The 26764-nt window shown below is 35.8% G+C and overlaps 1 pseudogene across 1 annotated transcript; it reads right to left on the bottom strand.

Moving 5' to 3' along the window:
* Positions 1 to 18033: 18033 nt before the first annotated feature.
* Positions 18034 to 18656, bottom strand: LOC308553335 (Golgi SNAP receptor complex member 2 pseudogene; annotated as a pseudogene). The gene has a single exon. The product of its transcript is annotated as a Golgi SNAP receptor complex member 2 pseudogene (transcript).
* Positions 18657 to 26764: the final 8108 nt, after the last annotated feature.

The following is a 26764-nucleotide window of genomic DNA, read 5'->3' as shown; positions in this document are numbered from 1 at the left end:
AAAACTCAAGGTCTGAAAAATCAGAATGGTGGTCAGAAATTTGATTCTCATTTATGGGCATATTTGAAATTAAAGGGCACTTTTGAAATACTGTCAGGACCACGTTAATAGGAATTAACACATAGGCATGAGAAACCATGGTTTGGCAATTCTCCCTGTATAAGGAAATCACTATTTGCCTTCACAGAGAAGCTGGCAGGTGTGCAAGTAATCTTGTGATGATATAACAATGCACCCAGGTCCTTGGACTCCTTGCATAGAACCTGGTCTCCTGGAAGCAGACTGCTAAAGCAGGGACTTTTAGATCACTGGTTCAGCAAGGGCTCATTTGTCCCTTACAGTCCAAGCCTCACGTGCTCCTCTGGAAATTGAAATTATTTGTCACATGCTGCTACTAAGAGAATAGTAATAGGAAGACAAAATGGTAAAGAATTTCCAATAGGTGTTTTAGACTACAGAATAAAAATAATGTAACAATTCTAAGAGGGAATCACCTAAAAGTATAATCGACGTTGGGATAAGGGAATACGAAAGACTTGATATGCTTTTTCCTGCATGGGGCCCTTTGAGAATGAACTACTTGCCGTGATTTTTCAAACTTTTCCTCACGTGAGAGGCAGCTGGAAAGCAGCTCATAAATACTCACACATACTCCACACCCTAGACCAACTAAATAAGAATTTCTAAGAATGAAGCTCAGATCTTGGTGTTTTAAAAGGCGTACAGGTGAGCCCCACCGGTGAGGCTCAGCGGTTGAGCATCTACCTATGATCCCGGAAATCAGAGTTCGATTCCCTGTCATGCCCGGGTTGCGGGCTCGATCCCCAGTCGGGGGCGTGCAGGAGGCAGCCAATCAATGACTCTCTCATCATTGATGTTTCTCTCTCTCTCTCTCCCCCTATCAATTCCTCTCTCTGAAATCAATAAAGACATATTTAAATAATAAATAAATAAATAAATAAATAATAAATAAATAAATAAATAAATAAATAAATAAATAAATAAATAAAAGCAGTATAGGTGATTCTAATGTGCATCCAAGGCAGAAAGGCACTGACGTAGTGCAACAAAGAGCTACTAACAGTAGAAATTTCTTCCCGGCTACTATAAGAAAAAATTGCAAAACATCTCCTTTCCATTAAAAGAGCTAAATATGAAAAGTAGCTACTCCTAAAATTTGTAAAGATTAACAGTGAAGCCAGTGTTTATTGACCTTTAGTAGACTAGAATTCAAACCAAAGATTCAGCTTTTCACTCATCTGAGTCTATAATACCCTTTGAAATACATGTGAACTCTGGCACTTCCACTCCTGGGGCTGTCTACACATCTAAATATTACTTTTAAAGCCACTGCCATAAAGTCTTCAAAGGAAGCTTTCTTCTCTAATTATTGATTTTTTTTTCTGCCATCAAAAGAATTATTTGTTTTGATTATGGACTTGAGTGGAAACATGAATACTCTGCCCTACATTCATAGACCGTATCCATCATTTATTTAACACAATATAATAGCATCTTATAAATGTCACCATATTTGCTTATACCTGTAAAACACTGATATTGAATGTCACATGCAGGCTTTCTTTCTAGATAGATATATTATACTGATTTTCTAATTATCTACTTCAAGCATCACTTTGATCCTTTAGAGGGTTATAAAAAGTAATTTATTAGCTTACTGAAGATTTGTTTTTTTGGATTCTTTTTCTCTGGCTAAAGCAAAGCCTGAAAAGGAGTTATTGCCATATAACTTGCAACAGAGTCTAATCACTGATCAAAGAGTACAAGCTTGAATAAAAGGCTACTTGATGCCTATCTGAAACTATCTGAAACTGCTGAAGAATCTTTAAAATGAAGCCATTTATTTCTCCCTATCTAGGGGTTCTAAAAACGGGACTATTAATGAACTTTAGAGGATTAATTGGCCCTCTAAAACAAATGCAAATCTGTATATATGTATGTTTGTTTTTCTGGGTAGAGAGTCTATAGTTATTAATCAAATTATTTAAAAAGGCAGTGACATAAAGTGGTTAATAACTTTTGATATAAATATTACCAATTCTCTCTGGATTTAAGTAGCTACATTGACTTTGCTCCCTATAGAAAGGGTTCACCTGACTCATGCTTTCAGTTAAATTCCACCATCCTAAGTCACAGAACATCGTCATGAGGAAACATAACATGCAAAAGTATATTTCTCTACACGTTATTAAGTATGTCATGTATTACAGGACAGAAGGCACATGAGAGACATATTTTCTTGACTTTCCTCCTAAGCAACCAGGTTATTTTTATTCTATTTTATTTATCTTATTTGCTTATCACCTTTTGACCCTAAGTTTAACTTTGTGTATTCTTCTTTGTGACATAGGGACTGATAGTCTACAAACTGCATTTCCAGACTCTTTGGCAAGCCTGGAGGGAGTTTGGAAAGCAACAAGGAGGGAAGGGATTTCTTTCTCGCCTCTGGTTCCTGTCCCTTCCTTCCAGTAGCAGAGGACAGGTCCAGTTCCAGCTGCCACTTATTTCACCATTTCCATTGACACCTGTCTTGTTCTGGTCACAGGTACTGCCAGCCCTGGCTGGAGGAAGCACCCACTGTGTGGCTCTTCCCTGTCAGACATGCCTGCACCAGCAGCACAGCAGTGTCGACTGCTCTCTTGCCTTTTGTTCCCCAACCCTTTTAGGTTGTAGCTGGTTCCTGCACTTTCTAATGTCTTTTTGCTGTTTCAGCCTTCCAAAATCTGTGTGACCAATTTTATGTATTAAATCCTCTGTTATAAAAATACCTAAATGGCTTCAATTTTCCCCACCCAATGTGAATCACGTAACTTATATTTCCATCTTCAAGGGGATTTATTGATTACCAAAAACAACACAGAGCATTTGTTTGAGGGGAAATGCAGTGATGCTGTGCAAAGGTCAAAAGCTTAGAGTAGGTCAAAGGTGACCGATGCTACATGGCAGATGAGGAAGGCTAAGTTACATGCAACACCCTATCTGACTTTCCAGGGAAGAGTTTCATAAGAACCTTGAAGTTGAAATCATGTGACAAAGGGTACACAAAATAAACAAGAGTGACACATGTGAGGACCAACTACATAATTTTGGGGCCCAGTACAAAATGAAACTGTTGGATTTTTTGTTCAAAAATATTAAAAATTTCAAGATGACAGCAGCAGACATTAAACCAAGTGTGGGATGCTTATCAATGTAGTGTCTTGTGTGACAGCGCAGGTAATGTACCCTTTAAGCACCAGATATGCATATGAAACATAAAAAAAAAGCCTGGATGAAAAAGGACTGAAAATGCTAGAGATGGATAGCCAAGCCAAGGGATGGAAAAACTTCAGTACCTTTGATACTATCTGTTTTATTTGTGTAGTAATGGGGACATATGCCAAATTCAGTCCACCACCTGTTTTTAAAAATAAAGTTTTATTGGAACACAATTAAGCTCATTTGTTTACTAATTTGTTCATGGCTGCCTTTGTACCACTACAGCAGGGGTGAGTAGTTGTGACAAACTGACAGGTCTGCAAAGCCTAAAATATTCACTCTCTGGTCCTTTACAGAGAAGTTTGTGAACTCCTGGGGTAGTACAATGGACTAGATGTGAGGACAAGTTGAAAATTTCTTAAATGCATTTTTCAACTTTTATATCCTTTATATTACCAAGTAACTAGAATGATTAGCTTTTCCATTCATTTTTATACCAAAATATAAAAAAAATGTATTCCAAGTTGGCCACCAAATTTCAGATTAGAAAATCTTAATCATTAGTTGGTCCCATCTACCAATCTTTGGAATGGACCAAAAGTTCTAATAAGCAGTCATGCACTGTGTTCCCAGAAGTACACATATTTTAATTGAATTTATTGGATAGACATTGGTTAATAAAACCATACAAGTTTCAAGTATATAGTTCAACAAACACCATCTGCATACTACATCATGTGTCCATCACCCAAAGTAAAGTCTCTTTCTGTCCATAATCATTCCCCATTTGCCCACCTCCACCTTTCCCCCGACCTCCTTTCCCTCTGGCTATCACCACACTGTTTTCTATACGTTAATATTTTTTGTTTAATTCCTTCACCTTTTATTCACCCAGCCTTCAACCCTCTCCCTTCTGACAACCATCAGGCTGTTCTATGTACCTATGCTTCCATTTCTATTTTGTTTGTTAAATTATTTTGTTCATTAGATTCTACATATAAGTGAGATAAGATAGTATTTCTTTATCTGATTGTCTTATTTCACTTAAACATAATATTCTCCAGGTCCATCCTTGCTGTGACAAAAGGTAAGATTTCCTTAGGTTTTTTTTTATAGCTGAGGAGTATTCCATGGCGTAAATGTAACACAAGTTTTTCATCCACTTATCTGCCAATGGGCACTTGGGCTGTTGCTAGATCTTGGCTATTGTAAACAACACAGCAATGAACATAGGGGTGTTTACATTTTTTTGAATTAGTATTTTGGATTTCTTCAGAGATATTCCCAAAAGTGAAAACGCTGGGTCAAAAATCAGTTCTAGTTTTAATTTTCTTAGAAAATACCATCCTGCTTTCCACAGTGGCTGTTCCAGTCTGCATTCTCACCAACAGTGCACGAGGGTTCCCTTTTCCCCACACTCTCGCCGGCACTTGCAATTTGTTGATTTATTGATGATAGCCATTCTGACAGGCAGGTGTTTATTTGCATTTCTCTGATAATTAATGACTTCGAGTATCCTTTCATATGTCTCTTGGCCATCTGTATGTGCTAGAAGTGTCTATTCAGAGCCTTTGTCCATTTGTAAATTGGATTGTTTGTTTTTCTTGGTGTTGGATTGTATAAGTTCTTTATATATTTTGGATATTAATCCCTTATCAAATGTATCATTGGCAAACATGTTTTCCCATTTAGTGGGTTGCCTTTTAATTTTGTTGATGGTTTCCTTTGCTGTGCAAAGCTTTTTAGTTTGATGTTCCATTTGTTTACTTTTTTCTTTGTTTCTCTGAGGAGATATATAGGCAAAAATATATATGCAAGGATGTCTGAGAGTTTACTGCCTATGTTTTCCTCTAGGATTTTATGGCTTTGCAACTTACATTTAAGCCTTTAATTCATTTTGAATTTATTCTTATGTATGGTGTAAGTTGGTGGTCTAGTTTCATTTTTTTGCATGTACCTGTCCAATTTTCCCAACACCATTTTTTGAAGAGACTGTCTTTATCCCATTGTATGTTCTTGCCTCCTTTGTCAAATATTAATTGAACATAAAGGCATGGGTTTATTTCTGGGCTCTCTATTCCATTCCATTGATCTGTATGCCTGTTTTTATGCCAACACCATGCTGTTTTGATTACTATGGTCTTGTAGTATAGTTTGATATCAGGTAGTGTGATGCCTCCAATTTTGTTCTTTCTCAAGATTGCTGAGGTAATTTGAGATTTTTATGCTCCCATATAAAGTTTTGAAGCATTTGTCTTATATCCATGAGATATGCCATTGGTATTTCAATAGGAGTTGCGTTGAATCTATAAATTGCTTTGGGTAGTATAGATATTTTAATGATGTTAATTCTTCATACCCATGAGCACAGTATATACTTCCACTTATTTGTATCTTCCTTAATTACTTTCTTCAGCATGGTACAATTTTCTGAGTACATGTTTTTTACCTACTTTGTTAACTTTATTCCTGGGTACCTTATTTTTTGTTGTTGCAATAGTAAATGGGATATTTTTCTTAGTTTCCCTTTCTGATAGTTCATTATTGGTATGTAAAAATGACACCAATTTCTGAATATTAATTTTGTATCCTGCTACTTTACTGAATTTATCAGTTCTAGTAGTTTTTTAAGATGAATAAAATCTAAGACAATCTTCAACAGTTCACAGTATCTGAATGATTTGTGAATTAACAAAGTCACTACTCCCCTTACTTACTTTTTAGATGCCATGCTACTAAGCATGCTTGTGTACCTGTTTTGTCAATGCCGTATTAGGTGGGCTATCAATAGTGAACATTTGTTCTTAGTTTTTGGAAATTTCATCTAAAATAACTAGGTAATTATATAAAAACTTATCCATAAAACAAAGTCAATCTTATTACCAGCACCATGCTCAGAAATTACCAACTTTCATTTTAATGACCTCCAGATGCATTACAGAATAGTAACTCCTCATTTCAGGAAAATAGAAGTAGAATAACTATGCACTGGGAAGTTACCTAAGGAAATATTCAATTCTTCAAAAACATCATTTCAGATGGTGCCGTAGGTAACAGCTGCACCCACCAACTCCCGCAACCACATCAAAATGACAACTAAAATACAGAACCGTCACTCAGAACCTCCTGAAATCTGGCTGAACAGAAGCCCTGCAACCAGGGACCTAAAGAAGCACGGAGACCGGGAGGAGGGGCGGAGACGCGGGCAGATCTGGGCTGGATCCTGGAGACGCGGCTGTGGGCCCACACCCGGTGCCTCGGCTTAAAGCCAGGAGGGAATCTCAGTGGTGGAGGCTTCCCAGAGGAGGGAGGGGTCCCAGCCCGACAGCAGGCCCCCAGCCCAGGGCTCCAGGCCAGGAAGAGACGTCCCCACAACTCCAGGCTATGAAACCAGCGGGGACTGTCTCTGGGGGTTGCAGAGGCTGCGGGAGCCCCGGCAGCTCCTCCTAAAGGGCCCGCACACGGACTCACTCAGATGCGCTCCCTCTGAGCCCAGCGCCGGGCAGCAGCCGGAAAGGACCTGGGACACGGGGGGGAACTAACCTGCCTGAAATCCGGGCGAGAGGTGGAGGGGCGGCTTCCTCCCAGGCAGAAGGGCTGGCAGAGGTCCTTGCTCCTTTTGTGAGTCCTTCCCCCCAGCTAGCAGACAGGCATCATATTTGACTCGCCAGCACTTGACTCACACCTTTGGCCCCGCCCCCTGATTCCCGGAGGCCCCGCCCCGCCCCACCTGCAGCTCATCCAGGCCATTTCCAGGGGCTTTTCTGTGCAAGTGGCCTCTCAAGCCTCATGCTTAGGACTTTCCTAAAATCTCTCAAACAAGCAGCAGCGGGCCCCATACAGCTTGATAAGTGGCCCCAGGCCTGGCACTAGCGGCAGCCTGCACTGGCTCATAGCTTGGCCTCTCCGAGACACCTCCAAGCCCAGCACAAGCGGCAGCCAACTACGGTTTGCTGTGTAGCTCATGCTGGGTGGCCCTGGGCAAGGCACAGCACAGGCTGACTTTGCACCTCCCGGGAGGCCCCAGAGACAGTGCACCTGATGGTCAGACTCTACCACGCTGGATTACAACCCTACCACATCCACAAGTGACACTCAAGGGGCACACTTGGGGAACCAAAGCTCCACTGAAGTAAATCCTGATCCATAGGGGTGTCTTCAGCACAGCAGCTCTCTGGCTGTAGTTTCAGCTGGTTCTCACAGCTGATTGGCCGGGGGGTCAATTCCTCCCAGTGACACCAACAACAACCAAGGCTCAACTACAACAGGACAGTGCACACAGCCCACTCAGGGGAGCACCTGAAGGCTAGAAGGCCCAGCTCAGGTGACTGGGGAGGCTGAGCCACTGGACCCTCCAGGACACCTACTACACAAAACCACTCTACAAATTCCAGGAGACATAGCAGCTCTACCTAATACATAGAAACAAACACCTGGAAGCAGCAAAAATGTGGAGGCAAAGAAACATGTCACAAAGGAAAGAACAGAAGAAACCTCTAGAAGAGGAACTAAATGAAATAGATCCAAGCAAGCTAACAGATACAGAGTTCAGAATTTTGTTTATAAGGATGTTTAAGCAAACTGTTAGGGAAATAACTGAGAAAATCAATAACATAATAAAGTACCAATTTGAAATGAAGTCTACATGAACTGAAATGAAGAATAATTTACATGGAATCAACAGCAGAGTAGAGAATGCTGAGAATCAAATCAGCAATTTGGAACATGAGGAAACAAAAAACACCCAACCAGAAGAGCAAAAAGAAAAAAGAATCCAGAAATATGAAGCTAGTATAAGGAGCCTCTGGGACAAGTTCAAGAGGCCCAACATTTGTATTATTGGGGTGCCAGAAGGGGAAGGGGAAGAAAGAGACCAAGAAATTGAAAACCTATTTGAAAAAATAATGACAGAAAACTTCCCCTACCTGGTGAAAGAAATAGACTTACAAGTCCAGGAAGCACAGAGGGTCCCAAAGAAGAGGAACCCAAAGAGGCTCACAGCAAGACACATCATAATTAAAATGCCAAAGGTTAAAGACAAAGAGAGAATCTTAAAAGCAGCAAGAGAAAAGCAATTAGTTACCTACAAGGGAGCACCCATACGACTGTCAGCTGATTTCTCAACAGAAATTTTGCAAGCCAGAAGGAAGTGGCAAGAAATATTCAAAGTGATGAAAAACATGGAATTACAACCAAGATTGCTCTACCCAGCAAAGTTATCATTTAGAATTGAAGGTCAAATAAAGAGCTTCACAGATAAGAAAAAGCTAAAGGAGTTCATCACCACCAGACCAGCACTACAGGAAAAGTTGAAGGGTCTTCTTTAAGAAGAAGAAAATAAACAAAATAATCTGATAAACTAAATAGATCCAGAGACATTGACACATGCAACAGACGATCATATTTCAGAGGAAAGAGGGGAGGGGGGTGGAGGATGGGAAGAGATTAACCAAAGAAGTTATATGTATAACCCATGGACACAGTTAATAATGGGGTGAAGGCCTGGAAAGGGGGTGGGAGCGAAGTGGAGGGGATCAATTGTGGGGGGATGGTATACCTGTAATACTCTCAACAATAAAGGTAAATTTAAAAAGTATATATATATATATATATATACATATATATATATATATATATATAAAATCATTTCATTTCAAGCACAAGCAGCCAGAGATGAGTTGTAAGTTTAGAGAGAAACATATAAAGCTCACCTAATTTTTTGTTTGTTTGTTTGTTTATTTGTTTGAATCAGAAATAAACAAAAGATGGAGAAAATAAAATTGAATTCCTTGTATATAACAAACAAGCTTAAATACTGTGTTCAGCTCCCATGTGGTGTCCTATTGGTCTGAAGCACTAAGTGTGACAAATGTTACTGATGACTCATATCCCTTTACTGCATGTAGCCACAAAGTACAGTGTTTTGTGATAAACTCTTTTTTTTTGTTTTATTTTACATTTCTACTCATGCAATTTAAACAAATTTTAAGGTTATTTCAAATCATAAAAATAAAGTTAGCCTTGTGTCTTTATCACCTGTATTCTGTTATTTTGTGATGTTCTTCAAAGAGAATCCATTGTACTAACGGCAAAATAGGGTGAAGGGTGCCTCCTACAAGGCCTGAGAAATCTGCAGTTTATGAAAGTCCAAAACTCTTCCTACACCAAAAAACAAAACCATAAAAGACAAAGAGGATTTTTCAGTTCTATGTCTTTCATCATCTCAATGGTTGTTACATCTTGAATTGAGGTTTTCATCAATTTTTTCTCAGAACCATGTCATAGCACTTCTTCACTGCTTTCACGTGTGATTTCCCACCCAAGCTTTGGACTAACCTACACTTTGATGCAGAACTTTTTATCAAAGAATAACATGCATACAGAAAAGCATGCAAATCAAAGTCTTCTGCTCAATGAATTTCACAATTAGAACTCCTTTGTTTAATCAGCATCAAATAAAGATGCAGAATATTCTAGCATGACAGAACCCCCTGGTGCTTTCTTTTAGTCAGAGGCTCCCAAGAGGTCCTTATATTATGGATTTTAATCACAGAGACAACTTTGGCATATTGTTGTAATTCATATAAATGAGATCATATAGTTTGTACAGCCATTGTGTGCCTAGATTTTTTTTTCTAGAGAGTTATCATTATGTTATGAATCAGCATACTTATTCTCTTTTAAAAATTCCTTCACTATATTATATCCTATTTTAGTTCAATTTATTGTCTTCAATTTCAATTAACTCTTTGATATCTACTTTGTGTGATTCACTGCTCTTGACACTATACAAGTGAACAATTCTGTTAAAATCTGTCTTTTCTTAAGGAGTTAAATATGTAATTACAGAAAGCAAACAAAACTAACTTGAATGTCATATAGAGTTATAGAAGCCATAAATAGAAGTACAAGAAACATACTGCAAGAATGCAAAATTAAGATGTATTTATTTTGCCTGAGGCTGCCAGAGAAGATTTTATCTAAGAGGTCACCTCATGGTTGAGAAGGATTTAGATAGCTAATGAAAGAGTACAGGGCACTGCTGGCTGAGATCATGGCATGAACAAATGTCCTATAACACAAAACTGGAAATAATCATCAAGATTGCCTGTGATAAGATGCACTAGCTGATTCCGTTGGAAGGTACCTTGAGTGCCTCTTTCCCCATTCTAGGAATTACTCAGTTCCTCTTCCCATTTCTTCACTCCTTTTGGAAAATTTAACCTGCCCTTTGGTTTCATTGTTTGCCATTGCTAACCTTATTTCTTGGCTCTTTGAAATTTTCCCTATTCTTCTGCCTTCAGCATTGGCATTATTCAAACATTTGATCAAATTTTAAAAACAAAACAAAACAAAACAAATCTCTCTAATTGTGAAATGGACATCAATATTTTTCTAGACAATTTGGACTTCCCAGTCTTGACATTCTCTCTTTGCTCAATATTGAATTAACTGAAGAGGATGCACATTTACAAATTTACATGTATACAATATATGTAAATTATTAACAATTATTTATATGAATTACATTATATATATTTAACAGCTTTATGTAGGTATAATTGAAATACAAAGAATTGTGCATGTTTAAAGTGTATGATTTGATTATTTTTGTCATATGCAAATACCTCTGATACTATCACCATGAGAAAATGGAGAATTTATATTCAATGGGTATAAACCTTCAGTTATACTGGATGCTAGATAAATAAGTTTGAGAGATCTACTTATATCACACTGTCTATTGTCAATAACATGGTGTTGTGCACTAAAAAAATTATTTAAAAGGTAGATCTCATGTTAAGTGTTCTCACCACACATAAAAAAACACTATTATAAATTTTATACAATAGAATTTTATATCTATTTACATATTTGTTTTTGCATGTTTTAGAATATTGCTGGAAGCCGTTCCATCCTTGCTGCTTGACACAGTCCTTCCAGGAGGAGACATCTGCACAGCCAGTGCTCCATGGGACTTGGCGTATGGCATATACCACTTTCTATGCTTGTTCCCCTTTCTAATGCTCTATGTCCTTACTCGAGTCACTGCACCAGGACAGGGCATTGCCCTACCTGGAAACGTTTCCCTAGCAAAGGGAGTCGGATGGTCCTGGAAAAGACAATGATTCAGTAAAGGCCCCAAGGAGTATGGGAAAATCATGTGCTGCTCATGAGGAACTCAGACTGTCAGCAGAAAGTTTAGGATTTGTCAGGCCCATTACCGCAGGAAGCTCCCCACCGGGAAAAGGCCTGGGTCCGGGCCCTGCTGACTCGGAGGCGCAGGGCCATCCGCAGGGAGCCCACCAGTGAGTTCCCACTAAGCAATGTGGTACTGGGGGATGTTTATATTAATGGAAAACTCTGGGAATCCCCACAAGGAAAGAGATTATTTCCATCTACACCTGAGCCCTTATCATACTCAGAATAATCATACACAGAATATTACACTGAGGATGGACTGCTGCAGGAAGTGCAAGCGGGGAGACTGAGGCAGGTGCCAGACAGGCAGTCAGTCACCACAGCTAAAAACAATCACGCACAAGCTACAAACCCTCACTTAGGACTCGCATAACCTTCACATAAGAAAAGCTGGCTGAGTTATTCTCCTTTTAGCTCTGTGGCAGAGCAATCAAATAGTAACTTCAGAATATAAATAACAAACTAGAGATTAACCTGTAGAATAGCCTATAGAAATATAAACAATAGGTAAGACCAAAATTAACATACCTAAACAGATGTAAATTCTTTAGCAAAGGTCAGATAAGAAGGTATATTCATTAACTGTGAAAGGCCAAAACAGAAACCGGAACAAAGCATATCATATTGTTTAACCAGCAATAAAATCAAATAGTATAAATACAGTTGTAAGAAGGCAAAAAAAAAAAAAAAGAGAGAAGCTGATTGTCCTGATGCTGTCTTCATGTCCTTCATTCTTCGCAGAGGCCGTCCACACCTTTGGGGACCCCTGGACCGCTGAGGCTGGACCCTGGCAGAATATATGTCATTAGATGCTCAATACATGTTTGGAAAATGTTAATGCTAAGATTGTAATAAAATGCCTGAATTGTTAGCTGACATATTCTTTCATATGTGTTACAGTAGTCCACATCTATACCTTATTACTTTAATTATTACTTATATGGCTTAAAAGTCCATTATTACTAAAAATAAGTTATTTTAAAAAATCATACATAATCTTGCATTATGGTAGCAGTTGCTTCCTGCTAAGCATGTAATTATTAGCAGTCAGTTCATGCCTTGGGTCCCACAGTCAGTTTGATGACAAAACTACTCAAAGTAAATGAAAGTTTCATATGGCTGCAGTAGTTGCTTCAGTACTAACATTAGTATTAACACTTTTAAAATTGCTCTCTTGGCATGTCTTAGAAACATTTCTTCTATGTATGTCTAGTGCATGATTTGCCTTCTTCACATTCCCATAAGGGAGGGCCTGAGCCATATCCATATCATCCATTCTCATAACACGATCAGTTCAGTGCAGCTAAGCAGCAAGGTGACGAGTTTTGATGCATGTGAAAGGATAAGGGAGAGTGATGGGAAAATAGTCAAAATGAAATCAGATGGAAATTCGAATGAAAAAATGGGTTAGAATAATTCTCTTTGGGTATTAAAAAAACCTGTTATAAGAACCATCAAATATGAAATTTATTTTCTTTTGCAGAGATAAAGTTATTCTATGACTAAAATTAATTAAAATGTGAGTTGCAATAATATTAGTGAAATATTTTAAAATCTGACTATGGTTTTGAATATTTTGTATGAATGAATTACTTGGACAAGTATTTGATCAAGTTAAAATATTAGCATCTTTAAATATTTAAAATGATGCTATTAAGAAAAGATACAGTATAAAATAAGATGCGGTCTCTGACCTTCATCAGATTATATTCTATCAAAGTAGACAAAACCAAGATAAGCTTCCTTTCATATCTCTTTTCTTATGGATTTATGAAATAATGCACAATAGAGTGAACAGAGTGAAACCATTGGTTGAAATGACAATCATATTACACATTTCATTTGTTTCCTTATAATTTTCCTGGAATACTTATATTTCTTAGGAAAATCAAAATTTTTGTCAATGCCCTTGCAAACGTGACTAAGAAGTAAAAATTCAGAATCAACTTGAGTGAGTTGTTCTCATAATCATACCAAGCTATTGCTTGTATAGGACCACCACCAGTTTTGTTGAGAAAATTTTGGATAATTAAAACAATCAATCTAATCCAATCAATTTTATCTAAGTAGACTATTTGGGGGCTTCTTTATTGCCATAAGATTTTTATTAATTGGAAGATGGCCTAGAGTCTTATATTCAAAAAGTTGATAGACATATATTTTTGTTTTTTTCTCAGTTTTTTTGCTTGTGTATTATGACTGCATTTTTATATATAGTTTCATTTAAAAGGTTTTGTATCTCTGTCTGTTCCCCATTAGTGAGGAAATTAGCACACTATAGTGCTAATCCATTTATGAATCACCTAAATAACAAAGATATTATGATTTCTACCTCAGCTATTTTCTATCCTTATTTCACATGAGAAGCCCTAAGTCCTCTTAAGTGAAAACAAATCCTGGGTCTGAGATGCATTCAGAAAATGCTTTTATAGGAAGTTTGAAACATTTGCATTTTTGAAATGTGAAAGACAATCTAATGAATTTACTATTTCTATAGAAATGTAGAATTTCAGGTTTATAAAGTAAAGCTTGGGATCATTTCAGAAGATATACTGTATTGACCAAAAAAATTACATTACATTTACCTAGCTGTGTTTTTGTTTAACACTTGTATCTGAAACATGTCTAAATAAATGAATGATGCTGTCAGAATCCCTAGAGGGATTATGTTTATGATCTGGTGTTGACTAATAACAGTAGTAATGAATAAGGGGCTGTGGGAAAGTCTTAAGTAAAAAACCTTCTGAAGCTTTTGAACTTATTGAAAATATTTATCTTCTTTGTATCAGGCCAAGATATGAAAAAAACAAAAGAGAGATCTAAGTCAAAATTTAATAATGACTATTTAAAACAGGCTTAGTTCTCTCCAATATTAAAAAAGTTCAAGAGAGATGAAGAGACACCTCAAAAAAATATGAATAAACATGGGATATTCTCAAAGATAGACCACATGTTAGGACACAAAACAAATCTCTACAAGTTCAAGAAGATTGAAATCATATCAAGCACCTTCTCTGATATTTACACCATAGAATACTATGCAGCTGTAAAATTAAAGATCCCTTACCCTTTGAGACAGTATGTAAGGACCTGGAAAGTATTATACTAAGCAAAGTAAGCCAGTCAGAGAAAGACAAGTATCACATGATCTTACTCATATGTGGAATCTAATGAATAAAATAAACTGATGAATAAAATAGATCCAGAGACATAGAAGCATGTAACAGACTGACAAATCTCAGAGGGAAAGCAGCAGGGGGGGGTGGATATTAACCTAAGAACTTATATGCATATATGTATAACTCATGGACACAGATGATACTGTGGTGAAAGCCTGGGGGGGGGGGCAGTGCAGGAAAGAGGGGCTCAGTGGAGGGAAATAGGGGGGGTTTATAATACTTTCAAAAATAAAGATAAATTAAAACATAAAAAGAAGATGCATAAGTAATATATAAAAATTTAATGAAAAAACAGAAAATATATTTACATGAATCTTTTATTCATTTTCTTCTTTAAGACTTTTTTCCTGGTTAGTCAGAAGCCAATTATTTTCAGAATTATTACAGTTAAATAGAAAGAGAAAAAAAATCAATGTTGTCCATTATTTTTTGTTTTATGAAAAATGAATCTAAGGGTTCCAAGGTACATAGATACTCATTTCTAACAGAGGAGTCATCTGTGTTGGGAGAGAGGAAAGTGAGCATAAATTTAGAGAAGATCTGATAATAGGAGACTGAAGAAGGTAAGCTGGGGGTAGCTGTGTGGAGAGAAGTAGGATCAATTAGATGACTACTGGGCACTCTCTGTAGCCAGGGCCCTAAAGACATAAAGCTGGGCCTAATTACTAGCTCATGATTGCCAGTAAAGGAACAACTGAAGATGCTATGGTGTAAAGTCAAGATCATCATTTATCTCATGTCATCCTTCAATTTTAGCTTGCAATTCACCCATGGAGAATTCATTGCGGAGGTCCATACCATATTTTAAAACTACCATTTTGCTCAGTTAGATCCCCCTCTTGTGAAAAATTCCCATGACATTCCTAAGCTTTCCCTTACAAAAATAGATAAGTGTCTTGACATCACAATGGGAACTGGTGTTAGGAAGGGAATTAATCCAGTATTTGGAGAGACTGAAGAATAATAACTTCACTTTAAAAATTAGAAATGTTCAAGCCAATGACAATTGAAGTAAATGCAGGTAAAAAGGATATATATTTATAGAAATTGGAAAACGTTTGTTAGCTGAAAGTCATTGTTTCCAAAGGCAAAATAAAAGTCATTCTACTATGCAACTGCTATGACTATGAATTACTTCAAACTCTTTGGAGGCCATTTGATAATTTGTATCAAGAATCATAAAAATGGCTTTACCTTTAATCAAGACATCATTTCTAGAAACATCATGTGGAACTAAGTAGGAATTGGGGATATAGTGTATTTGCATTAAAATATTATCAAGATATCACTGTCGTATTTTATGATTCTATACAATTCAAAACTTCCTAAATATCAACAATAAGATATTCTTTAATAAATACTTTTATATCCATAGGAGAGAAAACATTTGCAGGAAAATTTTATTATATTCATAGGGTATTTAAGTGAATTTTGTTTCATATAAATAAATAAAAGAATGACGTCTATACAATTCTAAGTAGAATAAAGTAGGATCACACCTTTACATGATATAAGAAAATACACACACAAATGCAGGAACACAGACACACACAGGTATAGACACACACACAAACATACACACATTGTCCTGGGTAGGCTGAATTGTGTAATAAAACAGAGTTTTTCTTTTCTAATGTGGGAAATGTTCTAAGATATTGTGAGTACAATAATGCCAATTTGCTTGTTGCTGGCCGAGGTTCCAGAAAATTCTGCAATTTTATACAGGTCAACTGTGATGCAGCTCCACAAAGCCTGCTCAGAACTTTCATGACAGAGCTTCATATATATATTCCTATTTTTCCAGGGCTTGATCCAACAATTGTGCCCCTTGGTATTTCAATTTTATGCCTTTTTAGCTCAGATTAAGAAATAGAGTCTGTCTTAGAATACACCTCCAGTCAAGGTAATGGCAAACACAGCAGGATCTCCCCTTAGGAAAATATCATAACATCTAAGAATACAATTAAAAGAACAGAATCTGTTGACTACTTTTAAATTGATCCAGTGAAGTTACCATCCAAGTTTGTGTTCCCAAACATAAGTTTTCAGACACCCAAGTACACTTTTACTTCCATTATGCTGCCTACATTTGAATATTCAAATTATATACTCAAAAAACATTTTTACCCCAATGCTTACTTTATTGAGAAAAAAAATCATTAGAAAGTGATTACTGTAGCATAAATTAGAGAAGTTTTAATTTAGATATGATAAATTCACTATAAAATTTTCAGAACTAATTGTTTGTTGAGTATAGAACTTAGACACGTCAGGCAAATGTAAGGATTTTACCTCCACTTCAAACAAAAATGCCAACCTCTTCTGACTAGTAGGCTAAATCAATTAAAGAAAAAAAATCAATTTAATGGAAATGTATAATGGAGAGAGCATGCTGATCGAACAATAATACTGAAAAAGAGATACAGTACAACCCAAAAGAATCTATGAATGTTTCTTCTTTGGAGAATATCTTTTTATCAGTAGTCACTTTCTTAAAAGAAAATATAACTACATTAGCTTTCCACTTTTTTTAGTCAGCAAGATGAAAGTAAATAGAAGTGAATAACAGTGGCAGTTAGTTGAATCATTATAATGTAATCAAAGGACTTAGGAAGAGACAGCAGAGGTTACTGCTCTGCCAAGATTAGGGGTGTTCTTTTGGCTTTAAGAGAAGACAACCAACTCCTTGTGCTATATCCTGATGTATCAAATAGGGTGCTTTGAATTACAATCTAAAAAACAAAACAAAACACAGCAATATACTTCAAAGAATAAAGAAAATTATTGGATCATGTAACTAAGAATTCTCCCATTGAAACATGTTTCTAAATTCAAATCCTGCAAAAAGATAAAAGCTTCTACGTCAACAATAGTTCACTTAAAAGTTTGGAATTGAATTGTATTAGTCCTAATGTGTCCCATTTAGGCCAAGGATAGTAGATCATAGAATGCATTGATTGAGTTATGCCATTTTGGGTTTACTCCAGGAGTTGGGAGTAAGGTCTCTCCCGCTGAATTTAGGAATTCAGGATTCATTTGAGTCAACCAATCTAGTTTCCACCCCATTTGCCACTCAGAGTCAATTTGGATTTTTTAATTGTCCAGGGTTTCTCATTGTCCATTTCTTAAGACTGTCTTCAAACCAAAAAGTAAAATTTCAAGCTTCATCATAAAACAACTTCCCCCATACAATGAGACAGAATTGTTTGTGATTTATTTATATTTATTTATTTATCTATTTATTTATTTATTTACTTATTATTTATCATTTATTTATGTATTTTACAGATCACAATTAGTTCTGAGTGGTTTTCACAGTTAAGACAGACGTACATTTCAAAACATGGCCTCTGGGCCCCTCTCTCTTTTTCATGCACAGAAACTCACACACTCATGCAGTGGGAACGTTGTCCAGAGGCTGGGCTTAGCTAGCTCATGTCAGGTTCTGCACCATGAGGAACATGGCCACACAGATGAGCATCATCCCCTTGATCATGAAGTATTTGTCCCGGAAAGCCCACCCCTCGATGAGCTGCATCACTGTGTTGGACAAGCCCAGCATGCTGGCAATGCCAAGGATCCTCTTCTGAGTCCCCTTCAAGGTTAGTTTCTGGGCCCTCAGTCCCCCCAGAATACTGTGCCCACCTCCAGTGAGGCCATCCAAGCCCAGGAAAGTTTTCTGGAGGGAGGAGTTAAACTGCAGTGATTGGTATGGTGTGTCAGAGTCATTGACGGTGAAGGTTCGAGACAGAAGCTCATCTTGCTGCCTCTCCTGCTGCTCCCTTGTGCATCATGATGCTGGAAATTTCTGAGATCATGCTGCAGTTGCTGGACACCATACTTTAAATGGCCAATATGAAGTTTGGCACTCTGTCTTTGTTAGGGTGCTCCTTACTGGACAAAACATCCAAACATTCTAGATGGCTGAATATCTGGTCTATGCTTGCTTGGATTTCGTTTTCTAAGTGCAGACTGCTGATCTGCAGTCTCCAGGAATCCCATGTGAGACTGGATCTAATGCACCTGCTTGTGCGTTTGCTGGTACAGAGGTTCCATGTCACTGGTGCAGCTCCAGCTCCCTCCGAACACTGAATTGTTTGTGTTTTAAAGAGAACCTTGTACAATCAGAAAGTGGACATAGCCTATGGGTATCAGGTAAGCTCATAGGAGGGACTGAAGTGATGTCTTAAAGTCAATTTGTCTCTATGGAGCACTTACTATGTTCTAATGCACAATATATTGAAAGTCACAATATTCAAAGTCAAAACGCCTGAGTTCTGCTCCTAATTTTTAAATTCTCTAGATCCTGTGACAATCTCTCTCTGATGCAGAATTTTTATCTACAAAATAATTAGTTCTAAGAGATTTTTATGTGTATCCAATGAAACAACTACTTTAATGTTCTTTCTAAACTGTAAAGTCCTACAAATAAGAAAAAACTAATATTATGCACAAAGAGTAAGCACTATTGACATTTCAGCATGTCATCAGCTAATAGAATCACTTTACAAAATGGGACTTGCAAAGAGCTATCTAATCATCAATTTGAAATTTTAAGATATATTTAACTAAAACTTCAGGCTCTGTATTTCTGAACAGCGTTTGATAAATACATTAATAAAAAGAGAAGCAGCCAGTGAATGGCATACCAATTCCAGTCATGCACTTAAAAAACTCTTCTCTTAACTTGATTACTTTTTCCTACTTCCTTTCTCATGCTCCATCTGCAAGTCACTAATCCAAGAACTGTCTCCCTTGAGTATATTTTTTATCCCACAGAGACAGTTTCTTGAACTGAATGGATGTTAAAAGAAAGATCAGTGCCTAGTAGAGGATCTCCTCCTGAAGCAAAAAGTAGACCCAATGGGACAATCAGTAGAAAAAAAAAAGAATAACATGGAGATTTGAAACAAAGCAGGTTTCAGAGAGTATAGTCAGGAAGGCAGGATAACCTCTTGAGAATTTTCACTTAGCAAAGGCAAGCTTATTGCTAAAAGCCTTTGTCCCCACCATGACTTTCCAAATTGGTTTCTAACTGTATGAAATTCTTTTGGAAGAAGAGCATCCTGAACAACACAAAACTTTACCCACTTTTAGATATTTTTTTATTATAAAATATTTAATTTACTATATGACAAATAATGGAAGTTGAATTAATCAGTCAACAATTATGAATGTAATGGCATGGACCAGCTTTTCTAGGACTTAGTAAGCTAGCATTTTTGCGATAAACCTATGTAATTATGAATAGGTCTGATATACTGAAAGCCTAATTAACAGAACTCATATGCATATATGCATAACCCATGGACACAGACAACAGTGTGATGAAGGTGTGGGGCGGGGGAGAAGGTGCATGGTATAGGGGGTCAATGGGTGAAAAAAGGGGACATCTGTAATACTTTCCACAATAAAGATAAATTTAAAAATATATATACTCTCACCTTTTTCTCTTGACATGATGATTTAACCAATGTTGCCTCAGTACTAACTTCTTACTCTAATTCTCTGTGATTCTTTTCAAATGACTATTTTTTAAAAGTCATACAATCCTTTTGAATGTCCTGTCCTATACAATATTTTTTATTTATTATTGCTTAATAGTGTCTCAATTTGCCAACCAGATTTTAAGCATCTGGAGGGATAACTCTGAGGACAAAACCAATACTCAGCAAAAGTTCTTCATTCATTTATTATCTTCCAAGTGCTAGGCTCAGTATTAGGTGCTGATATATGTTTTCAAATGATAATATACCAATTCTGTATAACTTATGTGAGCATTTACACACAGAACTATGCCATGTTTCCTGACTTCTAAAATTCATTCAAAATATGAAAAATAATTGAAAGGAAAGTAGAGATTTCAGAGGTTGTTCTATACAAAATCAATTTTTTTCTTTTTAAATTAATAACCACCTTTTAGTTAGCACATATTTTTAATTAACTTTAGATTCAAGCATTTAGTATATAATTTAAACTGAATGCTCATACTGTGGAGATCTTGTTATATCTTATTTTCTATATGGTGCCCGCAATCTTGATTCTCAACGAACATTATTATAGTCATATAGTACAAAATAGTTATAAAAGTGACCAACCTCTGAGGCTTCCCTTCATTTTTAAAACTAAGCAGTGCCTCTGATAAGGTATTATTTTTCATTGTAAAAGTGTCACCAGTTTTCTTACACTCTAAGGAGACAGACTATGGTATGCTTGGTCACATTAAAAACCTGGTGTCCATTTAAATCTGGCTTGAAGCAGGAAGACTAGCACAAGAAAAATGTGTAAAGTATAGAAATCATTGCTGTTTCTTGCCTCCTGTTCTGCTCTATAAATTTCTTATTCTCTTAAGTTACCTATTAATCTGGACCTCAAAAAAGAGTACTTGGAGTATGATTCCCTCTTTACTGACATTTTACAAAGCACACTTTACTTTTCAGAGCAGTGTTAAGCTCACAGCAAAACTGAGTGGAAAGTGCAAAGATTTCTCACATATTCCAGGCTCTCACACATGCATCACCTCCTCTGTTGTCAACATCCTCCCTTCATTTATGAACCTACATAGACACATCAGAGTCACCTAGAACCCATAGTTTACAGTAAGGGTCAGTCTTGGTGTTGTACATTCTATGGGTTTGGACAAATGTATAATGACATGTGTCCACCATCATGGCATCATGCAGAAAATTTCACCGCCCTGAAAATCCTCTGTGCTCCACTTATTCAATCTTCCACATCAGCCCCTGCACCTTCTGATCTTTTTACTGAGCCAATAGTTTTGCTTTTTCCAGAATGTCATAGAGTTGGAATCATACAATGTGTAGCCTTTTTAGTTTGGCTTCCTTCACCTAATAACCATTTATGTTTTCTCCATGTCTTGTCATGGCCTGATAGCTCATCTGTTTTTAGCACTGAATAGTATTCCGTTGTTTGGATGTATCACACTTTACTTGTCCATTAACCTGCTGAAGGACATACTGTTTCCAAGTGTGGACAATCAAGAATAAAGCTGCTCTAAACATGCATGTGCAGGTTATTTTGTGGGCCTAAGTTTTCAATTACTTTGAGTGACTACCAGGAAGTAACATTTGTTAGCTCACACTGTAGAAGAATATTTAATTTTGTAGTAAATTTTTTAAAAGTATCAAATAACTGATTCTAAGTTCCAGGAGCTCTCTGTTATAGGTGATTAGTATAAAAAGAATGGATTGGACAGAAAACAAAGCCTCTGTTTTATGGAGAGATTAACAAATTATGTAAAATGATTGGTTTTGATTCAAAAGTAACTTTCTACACTGGATAGCAACATGGTTTAGCCTTAAAATGTAAATTTAATAAATTTGTGAATAACTGATAATTACACGGTAGGCAATAGATTCTCAAGGATCCAAAAGAAATGAGATTTTCTTACAATTTGTTCTTACAGTGGTAAATTTAATTGGGTTCCTACTATAAATGCTTTTTCATCTCCATAGTAAAATCTTGGATTCCAGCACCTCCTCTCTCCCACCCTTAGAATCACAGCCAATTAAAAGTGCTGCTGCAAATGGCAAGAGTACTTATTCTGCATGCAGTTCAGGAAAGGAACCGTTTTTTTCTTGTGCTTAGACCACTGTCACTGAACCAGTTTCCAAAATTGTGTCCTAAAGAACAAGAGTTTTAAGAATTTCTGAAGATAAATAAGGTTGTAAAATAAATTCTATTACACCCTCCATCGTTCTCAATATATTATCATGTTAAATGTTCTCCAAATATTGCAGTAAAAACAAATATTTAAATTTCTCATATTCACCTGTGCACAAATTCTTCCTCACATTTATCACCAAGTAACCCATAGACCAAGCTTTTAGAAATGGTGGCCTAAACATTTCAATTGTTTTATATTTTCTAGTTGCTAATTTAAAATTCTGCATAGTTTTATAATGATAAATTTATTATGCATAATTATAAAATGGGCTGGTCTACAGGTATTAAATGTCTTGCATTCATCTACTTATTCTTAAAGTTTTTTTTGAGTAACTATTGTGTACAAAGTGTTCTTTGCTATCCAGAGAAGATAGTTCTAAAAAATCTGACAATATAGAACAGAAAATTATGCAGAAAAAAATTGTCATGGAGTGCAATAATTGAAAAAATAACTATTGCTTCAATGGATTACTTTTTCTTAAATATATATATGTGTATGTGTGTGTGTGTATCTGTTTGTATATATATATTATATTATGGTAAAACCTTTTTATTTATACTTATTAGAATAAATTTGAATTGTTTTATTGCACATTATTGCAATTGTGAATTTAATATCATTCAGTATAATGATATAATGTTCTTATAGGGTTTTTAAAAAGATTTACACCTATATTTAATGGCACCAGATATATTCTCCTAATTACTGTTTGTTAATTTGCTTCCTTCCGTCAACTTGCTCTGCTTTTTGGTTATACTGGATTATCTTTGTGTAAACCCTGACCAGTGCTTTCAATTTGTTGCCCAGAGCAAATTTAATGACTGGAAGAGGAAATCAATCGCCTAAGTTTTGCTACTGAGCTGACCTTTATTCCTATTATAAAGAAGAGGATCTGTTTTGATCAGCATTATCAGCATTTCTTTCCTCTCAGCTTTGACAATGTGTTGTTCGCTGCAGCTTTCTAACTCATTACTTTTGTCACCACTGTGTGCTTGTGCAGATTCATGCAATGTAAGTTATTTTTGAAAGAAATTTTCATAAGTGGCCTTATCCACTTTATTAAAATATAATTAATTAATAACCTATGTGATATTTTAGCACCTACTATATATATCTTTAGACTTAAAGTGGTAACAATGTAGATGGAAAAATCTATATGTTCACCAACAGAAAGACAATGTAAAATAGCCAATAAATTAGAACAGAATCAATAAGATGAAGAGTAGAATGTATGTATACAAGATAAATTTTGTGGATTATTAGGAAAAAGAGAGAATAATGTCTGATAAAATGATTTTAAAAAAAGACCAAATCTCCAAATTGCCCTCAACACAAATGATAGGTCTTATACATAATCAAATTTATTGATGATTCAAAGGCAGAAGCAATGGCAAGGCTTAGGCCAAGCGTTCTCTAGAGATACTGACACCGTCAATATAATTCCCCAAGGGTAATTTCTCTCCCACATTTGGAAATGTTCTGGTACAGATTTCAGATGGGATAAAAAATGCATGTGGGTCACTGTGGGGAAAACCGTCTTATTCAGTTATGGAACATCTTTTTTTTCTATCCCATTAATCACATAAATTATGTGATATTTTCCTGTGGGTCTTGCCTCATAAGTCTATAAACTGTAGGCTTCTTTTTTTTTTTTTTTTTAATATATCTTTATTGATTTCAGAGAGAGGAAAGGAGAGGGAGAGAGAGATAGAAACATCAATGATGAGAGAGTCATTGATCGAGCCCGCAACCCGGGCATGTGCCCTGACCGGGAATGGAACCCCGATCGCCTGGATCCTAGGTCCACACTCAGCCGCTGAGCCACGCCCGGCCGGGCTGTAGGCTTCTTTACATCATACAGAGACCAGGATACCTGAATACAATTATTTTAAAGGTAAGAACTCTCCATTATCTTTCTGCAGTAAATGCTATGAGTGTATTTACCAGAGATTTTTTGACAAAGAGTTTGACCAAGTAATCTCTTTCTTTCCCAAGTATCTCTGAAAACAGAAGAAAGGCTACAGCCCCATGGTTAATATGATATTTCCAACTGATGTTATTGGTAACTTATTCATGGAGGAAAATTGTGAAACCTGATATATTATTTATGTATGGCCAGTATGAGAAAGCTCAAGGTGTAGTTCTTACCTCAAAACAATCTCATCCCAATCACTTTTGCTGTCAATTAAAAACCTCACAGGGTGAAAGATTTATTCCTCCCCTTTCTAAATCATACGATATCATTTTATTTGCTAATAAATGAAATAATATAAAAACATACAAAATAAGCATACTCAGGTTAAAACAGGCAACACTGGTTTTAAAGTTTAGAGAAATCACTTATCTTAAAGCATGTATTTACAAATGAAATCATATAAGAATATACTTAAGTGTTTTCTCTTGCATGTTTCCCAGATATTTCTCCAGAAATTTAAAAAGATTTTGAAATAAATCTGAGGCAATTTTTGATCAGTTATAAATACACTACACAAGCAGCCTATAGATGTAGAGCTACCAAGACTTAAAGGATATTAAATAATTTGTCAGCTATTTATAATTGACTTAATATTACTATTTTGGGAAGCACATCTTTGTCAATCAAATTCTTTGAGCTGGCTGCCCTAATATTCATCCGTTTCTGATTGCTGACATCTAAAATATATATAAATCATGAGTTAAAGGCCAAGCCATTTTGAAAGTTTTAGTTCTACTACCACTAAGTCACAGATTATCTACTAGTAATAAAAACTCATCTAACTTTGTTCATTTTTATTTCATGTGTCTATATTTGAATCATAGAGTAATTATTGACCAGTTTGTATTTGTCTCTTGATTTTTGTATTTTTATTTGTTTTTCTTTTAATCAGAAGTTTAAATTCATTGACAATTGCATGCTGTTATGTCAACTTAGAAATTTCAACCATCATTAAATGATATGGGTAAGTATACTTTAAAAATCATTTACAAAAATATGTATAAAGACTGTGTTTTGGGATGAGTTTTTAAACATTAATTAGATTGCAGCACATTTAAACCCATCAAAACCTACATATATAAATATTTATATGGAACAAATATACATACATGTATACTTATAAAACTTGTCTTTAAAACAGCTTGTCTAATGATAATTGTATTATATTTTCTGAGTATAATTCTTGAACAATCACATATATATTTAAATAGAGTCATATAATTTTAAATTCTTTCTATTTTAACCAGATTAAGAATTTTGGGAATTGCCCAGCGGTGCGTGGCTCAGCAGTTGAGCATCAATCTAGGATCTAGGAGATCGCAGTTCAATTCCTGGTCAGGGCACATGCCCCCCCCTTGAGAACTTGATCCCCAGTACAGGAGCAGCCAATCAATGATGACTCATCATTGATGTTTAAACTCTCTCTTCTCCCTTCCTCTCTCTAAAATCAATAAATATATATTTAAAAAAAATAATTTTAAGAATTTAAGAAAATTATATAGACAGCAAACAAACAATATGTAGGATAATTCCCATATAAAACCTGCCTCATTGTTTGCCAGTGGGCCACCAATTACCAGTCCCCAATTCTTGTTTTTGTAACACTCTCTCTTCACTGTTTATTCAACTAATAGAGACTATATCAGATTGATTAACAGTTGGGTCAAATAATATAATATTTGTTGAAAAATTTTCCATATATATATGTTTAAATAATATTAGAATGCAAATTTTTAAGTTTCCTCTTGAATTTTCCTAATCTAAGCATAATACCATATTTGAAGGAATCATGAGCTCTTAAATAATAAAGTGCATAATAAAGTGCATACCATTGTTATAGTTTAGGCTAAATGAGCAATATATGTATATATGAATAGAAATATATATACATATTTATATGAAGAGAAAGAATTAGAGCAAGAGTAACAAAGTTAGTATTTATAATATTTATGAGATAGAGGACAACGAAACCTTAACTCTTAATAGTACCTGAATTCTATGTTATACCTGAGTGGAGTTAATTTAATGAAAGTGACATTGAATATATGAATTTATTAGTACAGTCTCAGATTAAGATTTATGATTATTCTAATTTTTAAATTTTAATTTATTATATGGAGATGAACAAATTACACAATTTAAAGTTTTGTGATTACAATTTTCCATTTCTTCTGAGAGCTGGGAAATGAGGTTGTCTTATCTACTTCTGAGCCACCTTGCAAGCCATCACAGTTAAGTATAGTGAGCTATGGGGTATTAAGGAAAAAATGGTGTGCCAGATATTCTTCCTTTTATTCCCCATAACTTATAATGTGGCTGCAATAAATTAATCATTTCCAAAGTGATACGTATTATTTCCTGCATATTTCATGTTTTCATAACAAAATCATGAGGTGGCATTATCTCCATTATACAGATTAAGAAAGTAAGGCTTTGGAGGAATTAAATTACCTGCCTCAGTTCATACAGCTTTAAGTGGCTAGAGCAGAATTCCAAACTGTA

Source organism: Miniopterus schreibersii (genome assembly GCF_964146895.1).
Source record: "Miniopterus schreibersii genome assembly, chromosome: 2".
Taxonomy (NCBI): Eukaryota; Metazoa; Chordata; class Mammalia; order Chiroptera; family Miniopteridae; genus Miniopterus; species Miniopterus schreibersii.
Note: the sequence above shows the minus strand (reverse complement) of the source record. Positions and strands in the feature narration are given on the sequence as shown.